Raw genomic sequence first — 6,470 nt, forward strand, 5'->3', positions numbered from 1 at the left:
TACTGATGTTAATCCAGCTCCCTCACACTGTCACTCAGTAACCCCTCCCCCAGCGCCCTGTGTTACTGACTGTATCTCTACTGATGTTAATCCAGCTCCCTCACACTGTCACTCAGTAACCCCTCCCCCAGCGCCCTGTGTTACTGACTATCTCTACTGATGTTAATCCAGCTCCCTCACACTGTCACTCAGTAACCCCTCCCCCAGCGCCCTGTGTTACTGACTGTATCTCTACTGATGTTAATCCAGCTCCCTCACACTGTCACTCGGTAACCCCTCCCCCAGCACCCTGTGTTACTGACTATCTCTACTGATGTTAATCCAGCTCCCTCACACTGTCACTCGGTAACCCCTCCCCCAGCACCCTGTGTTACTGACTGTATCTCTACTGATGTTAATCCAGCTCCCTCACACTGTCACTCGGTAACCCCTCCCCCAGCACCCTGTGTTACTGACTATCTCTACTGATGTTAATCCAGCTCCCTCACACTGTCACTCGGTAACCCCTCCCCCAGCACCCTGTGTTACTGACTATCTCTACTGATGTTAATCCAGCTCCCTCACACTGTCACTCGGTAACCCCTCCCCCAGCGCGCTGACTCAAGTTCTGGCTCATCGCCTCTCTCACACGCTGACGCTCTGACTGCTCACCAGTTCCTCCTTTGACTCTCTTCCTTTCGCATTCTATTTCGGGATGAGCTGCCCACACCAAGGACTTGGCTCCGATCTCTTCCCGACTCTGAGAGAACCACAGGAAGACTGAGCCTATGTCAGACTATGAGATCATCGCCTGAGAAATGACCACAAGCATTTTTTTGTACCAGCTCTGAAGTTTCAAATCAGGCTTGACTGAATTCCCCGGCCATCAATCTTCTCCCAATGGCCTCTTCTGTGATAGGTTCCTGGAGCAACACACGCACAAATGTAGAGGGAGCTTTACTCTGTATCTAACCCATGCTGTACCTGCCCTGGGAGTGTTTGATGGGACAGTGTAGAGCGAGCTTTACTCTGTATCTAACCCGTGCTGTAACTGCCCTGGGAGTGTTTGATGGGACAGTGTAGAGGGAGCTTTACTCTGTATCTAACCCGTGCTGTGCCTGCCCTGGGAGTGTTTGATGGGACAGTGTAGAGGGAGCTTTACTCTGTATCTAACCCGTGCTGTGCCTGCCCTGGGAGTGTTTGATGGGACAGTGTAGAGGGAGCTTTACTCTGTATCTAACCCGTGCTGTACCTGCCCTGGGAGTGTTTGATGGGACAGTGTAGAGGGAGCTTTACTCTGTATCTAACCCGTGCTGTACCTGCCCTGGGAGTGTTTGATGGGACAGTGTAGAGGGAGCTTTACTCTGTATCTAACCCGTGCTGTACCTGCCCTGGGAGTGTTTGATGGGACAGTGTAGAGGGAGCTTTACTCTGTATCTAACCCGTGCTGTACCTGCCCTGGGAGTGTTTGATGGGACAGTGTAGAGGGAGCTTTACTCTGTATCTAACCCGTGCTGTACCTGCCCTGGGAGTGTTTGATGGGGCAGTGTAGAGGGAGCTTTACTCTGTATCTAACCCGTGCTATTCCTGCCCTGGGAGTGTTTGATGGGACAGTGTAGAGGGAGCTTTACTCTGTATCTAACCCGTGCTGTACCTGCCCTGGGAGTGTTTGATGGGGCAGTGTAGAGGGAGCTTTACTCTGTATCTAACCCGTGCTGTACCTGCCCTGGGAGTGTTTGATGGGACAGTGTAGAGGGAGCTTTACTCTGTATCTAACCCGTGCTGTACCTGGCCTGGGAGTGTTTGATGGGACAGTGTAGAGGGAGCTTTACTCTGTATCTACCCCGTGCTGTACCTGCCCTGGGAGTGTTTGATGGGACAGTGTAGAGGGAGCTTTACTCTGTATCTAACCCGTGCTGTACCTGCCCTGGGAGTGTTTGATGGACAGTGTAGAGGGAGCTTTACTCTGTATCTAACCCGTGCTGTACCTGCCCTGGGAGTGTTTGATGGGACAGTGTCGAGGGAGCTTTACTCTGTATCTAACCCGTGCTGTGCCTGCCCTGGGAGTGTTTGATGGGACAGTGTCGAGGGAGCTTTACTCTGTATCTAACCCCGTGCTGTACCTGCCCTGGGAGTGTTTGATGGGACAGTGTAGAGGGAGCTTTACTCTGTATCTAACCCGTGCTGTACCTGCCCTGGGAGTGTTTGATGGACAGTGTAGAGGGAGCTTTACTCTGTATCGAACCCGTGCTGTACCTGCCCTGGGTGGGTTTGATGGGACCGTGTGGAGGGAGCTTTACTCTGTATCTAACCCGTGCTGTGCCTGCCCTGGGAGTGTTTGATGGGAACATAGGGACTAATGAGAGGGAAGAACTGAAAGAAATCAGTATTTGTAGGGAAATGGTGTTGGGGAAGTTGACGGGATTGAAGGCTGATAAATCCCCAGGGCCTGATAATCTACATCCTAGGGTACTTATGGAATTGGCCCTAGAGATAGTAGATGCATTGCTGGTCATCTTCCAGAACTCGATAGACTCTTGAACAGTACCCATGGATTGGAGGGTAGCTAATGTTACCCCACTATTCAAAAAAGGTGGTAGAGAAAAAGCGGGGAATTATAGACCGGTGAGCCTGACATCGGTAGTGGGGAAAATGCTAGAGTCCATTATAAAAGATGTAATAGCAGAGCACTTGGAAAACAGTGACAGAATCGGACAAAGTCAACATGGATTTACAAAAGGTAAATCGTGCTTGACTAATCTACTGGAATGTTTTGAGGATGTAACTGGTAAAATAGATAAGGGAGAACCAGTGGATGTGGTGTATTTGGACTTTCAGAAGGCTTTCGATAAGGTCCCGCATAAGAGATTAGCGTGCAAAATTAAGGCACATGGGATTGGGGGCAAGGTATTGACTTGGATAGAGAACTGGTTGGCGGATAGAAAGCAAAGTGTTGGAATAAACGGGTCATTTTCCGAGTGGCAGGCAGTGACTAGTGGGGTACCGCAAGGATCGGTCCTAAGACCCCAGCTGTTCACAATATATATTAATGATCTGGACGAGGGAATTGGATGTAATATCTCCAAATTTGCAGTCGACACAAAGCTGGGTGGAAGGGTAAGCTGCGAGGAGGATGTCGGGAAACTCCAGTAGGATTTGCACAGGTTGAGTGATTGGGCAGAAACATGGCAAATGTACTATAATGTGGATAAATGTGAGGTTATCCACTTTGGTGGCAAAAACAGGAAGGCAGATTATTATTTGAATGGCAATAGATTGGGAGAAGGGGAAGTGCAAAGAGACCTGGGTGTTATTGTGCACCAGTCGCTGAAGGTAAGCATGCAGGTGCAGCAGGCGGTTAAGAAGACAAATAGTATGTTGGCCTTCATAGCGAGAGGGTTCGAGTACAGGAACAAGGATGTCTTGCTGCAGTTGTACAGGGCCTTGGTGAGACCACACCTTGAGTATTGTGTGCAGTTTTGGTCGCCTTATCTGAGGAAGGATTTTCTTGCCATGGAAGGAGTGCAGCGAAGGTTCACCAGGCTGATAGCTGGGATGGCAGGAATGACGTATGAGGAGAGATTGTGTCGATTGGGCTTATACTCACTGGAGTTTAGAAGATTGAGAGGGGATCTCATCGAAACCTATAAAATTCTGTCAGGCCTGGACAGACTAGATGCAGGAAGGATGTTTCCGATGGCCGGGGAGTCCAGAACCAGGGGTCATAGTCTAAGGATAAGGGGTAAGTCATTTAGGACTATGATGAGGAGGAATTTCTTCACCCAGAGAGTGGTGAACCTGTGGAGTTCTCTGCCACAGAGGGCGGTGGAGGCCAGTTCGTTAAATATATTCAAGAAGGAGTTGGATATATTTCTTAAGGCTAAAGGGATCAAGGGATATGAGGAGAAGGCAGGGACAGGGTACTGAGTTTGGATGATCAGCCATGATCTCATTGAATGGCGGAGCAGGCTCGAGGGGCCGAATGGCCTACTCCTGCTTCTATCTTCTATGTTTCTATGGGACAGTGTAGAGGGAGCTTTACTCTGTATCTAACCCGTGCTGTACCTGCCATGGGAGTGTTTGCTGGGTCAATGTACAGGGAGCTTTACTCTGTATCTAACCCGTGCTGTTCCTGTCCTGGGATTGTTTGGGGACAGTGTAGAGGGAGCTTTACTGTCTATTAAATGATGGTGAATGTAGTTGCTGGAAGTGGGAGCCTGTGGCGAGTTCTGTTTCCCATTGTGTAACGTTAGTCATATCCAGGAGTTTGCCGAGTCATTTTGCATCACTCCCTCATCCTGTCCACTCACTGGGGGAATGTTCCTGTTTCTAATTCGGGGCTCCTGGATGACGCAAAGCGGTTGTCTCTCGTGGGTCTGATGCGCCCAACCGGGCGCGAGGGGAACGGTGCGAGGAAGTCTCTGTCCTCGGCTGCTAGCCGGCTGCCTCCGACCTGGCCTTAACTCTGAGCACCCCCTCCTCCCCCACCCCCAACTCCCATCACCCCCAGGCTCTGACTCCCGCTGGCATCCACAGAGCACCTCACCCGAGCCACTGATTCCTCACGTGTGAATCCACGCTGCCAGTGGCCAGGATATTTGGCCACGTGGTGTGGGGGGCGTGGGGCTGGTGGGGAATACACGCAGCTGAGCCTTGGTCCTAACCCCTCTCTTCCCCTTTCTCTGCTTTCTCTCTCTTTCCATCTCTCTCTCTCCCGCCTTCCTTTCCATCTCTCTCTCTCCCTCTTTTCCATCTCTCTCTCTCCCTCCTTTCCGTCTCTCTCGCTCCCTCCTTTCCGTCACTCTCTCTCTCCCTCCTTTCCGTCCCTCTCGCTCCCTCCTTTCCGTTTCTCGCTCCCTCCTTTCCGTCTCCCTCCCTCTCGCTCCCTCCTTTCCGTCTCTCTCTCCCTCTCGCTCCCTCCTTTCCGTCTCTCTCTCTCCCTCTCCATCTCTCTCGCTCCCTCCTTTCCGTCACTCTCTCTCTCCCTCCTTTCCGTCCCTCTCGCTCCCTCCTTTCCATCTCTCTCTCCCTCTCGCTCCCTCCTTTCCGTCACTCTCTCTCTCCCTCCTTTCCGTCTCTCTCTCTCTCCCTCTTTTCCGTCTCTCTCGCTCCCTCCTTTCCGTCTCTCTCGCTCCCTCCTTTCCGTCTCTCTCTCTCCCTCCTTTCCGTCTCTCTCTCTCCCTCCTTTCCGTCTCTCTCACTCCCTCCTTTCCGTCTCTCTCTCTCTCCCTCCTTTCCGTCTCTCTCTCTCTCTCCCTCCTTTCCGTCTCTCTCTCTCCCTCCTTTCCGTCTCTCTCTCTCCCTCCTTTCCGTCTCTCTCTCTCCCTCCTTTCCGTCTCTCTCTCTCCCTCCTTTCCGTCTCTCTCTCTCCCTCCTTTCCGTCTCTCTCGCTCCCTCCTTTCCGTCTCTCTCGCTCCCTCCTTTCCGTCTCTCTCGCTCCCTCCTTTCCGTCTCTCTCGCTCCCTCCTTTCCGTCACTCTCTCTCTCCCTCCTTTCTGTCCCTCCCTCTCTCCCTCCTTTCCGTCTCTCTCTCTCCCTCCTTTCCGTCTCTCTCGCTCCCTCCTTTCCGTCTCTCTCCCTCTCTCCCTCCTTTCCATCTCTCTCTCTCCCTCCTTTCCGTCTCCATCGCTCCCTCCTTTCCGTCTCTCTCCCTCCTTTCCGTCTCTCTCTCTCTCCCTCCTTTCCGTCTCTCTCTCTCCCTCCTTTCCGTCTCTCTCTCCCTCCTTTCCGTCTCTCTCGCTCCCTCCTTTCCGTCTCTCTCGCTCCCTCCTTTCCGTCTCTCTCGCTCCCTCCTTTCTGTCCCTCTCTCGCTCCCTCCTTTCCGTCTCTCTCGCTCCCTCCTTTCCGTCTCTCTCTCTCCCTCCTTTCCGTCTCTCTCTCTCCCTCCTTTCCATCACTCTCTCTCTCCCTCCTTTCCGTCCCTCTCGCTCCCTCCTTTCCGTCTCTCTCTCCCTCTCGCTCCCTCCTTTCTGTCCCTCTCTCTCTCCCTCCTTTCCGTCTCTCTCTCTCCCTCCTTTCCGTCTCTCTCGCTCCCTCCTTTCCGTCTCTCTCGCTCCCTCCTTTCCGTCTCTCTCTCTCCCTCCTTTCCGTCTCTCTCGCTCCCTCCTTTCCGTCTCTCTCTCTCCCTCCTTTCCGTCTCTCTCTCTCTCTCCCTCCTTTCCGTCTCTCTCTCTCTCTCCCTCCTTTCCGTCTCTCTCTCTCTCTCCCTCCTTTCCGTCACTCTCGCTCCCTCCTTTCCGTCACTCTCGCTCCCTCCTTTCCGTCTCTCTCGCTCCCTCCTTTCCGTCACTCTCTCTCTCCCTCCTTTCTGTCCCTCCCTCTCTCCCTCCTTTCCGTCTCTCTCGCTCCCTCCTTTCCGTCTCTCTCGCTCCCTCCTTTCCGTCTCTCTCGCTCCCTCCTTTCCGTCTCTCTCCCTCTCTCCCTCCTTTCCATCTCTCTCTCTCCCTCCTTTCCGTCTCTCTCGCTCCCTCCTTTCCGTCTCTCTCGCTCCC

This window comes from Somniosus microcephalus, chromosome 4 (assembly GCF_052327205.1).
Source record: "Somniosus microcephalus isolate GS21.2 chromosome 4, FLI_Smic_1.0, whole genome shotgun sequence".
NCBI lineage: Eukaryota > Metazoa > Chordata > Chondrichthyes > Squaliformes > Somniosidae > Somniosus > Somniosus microcephalus.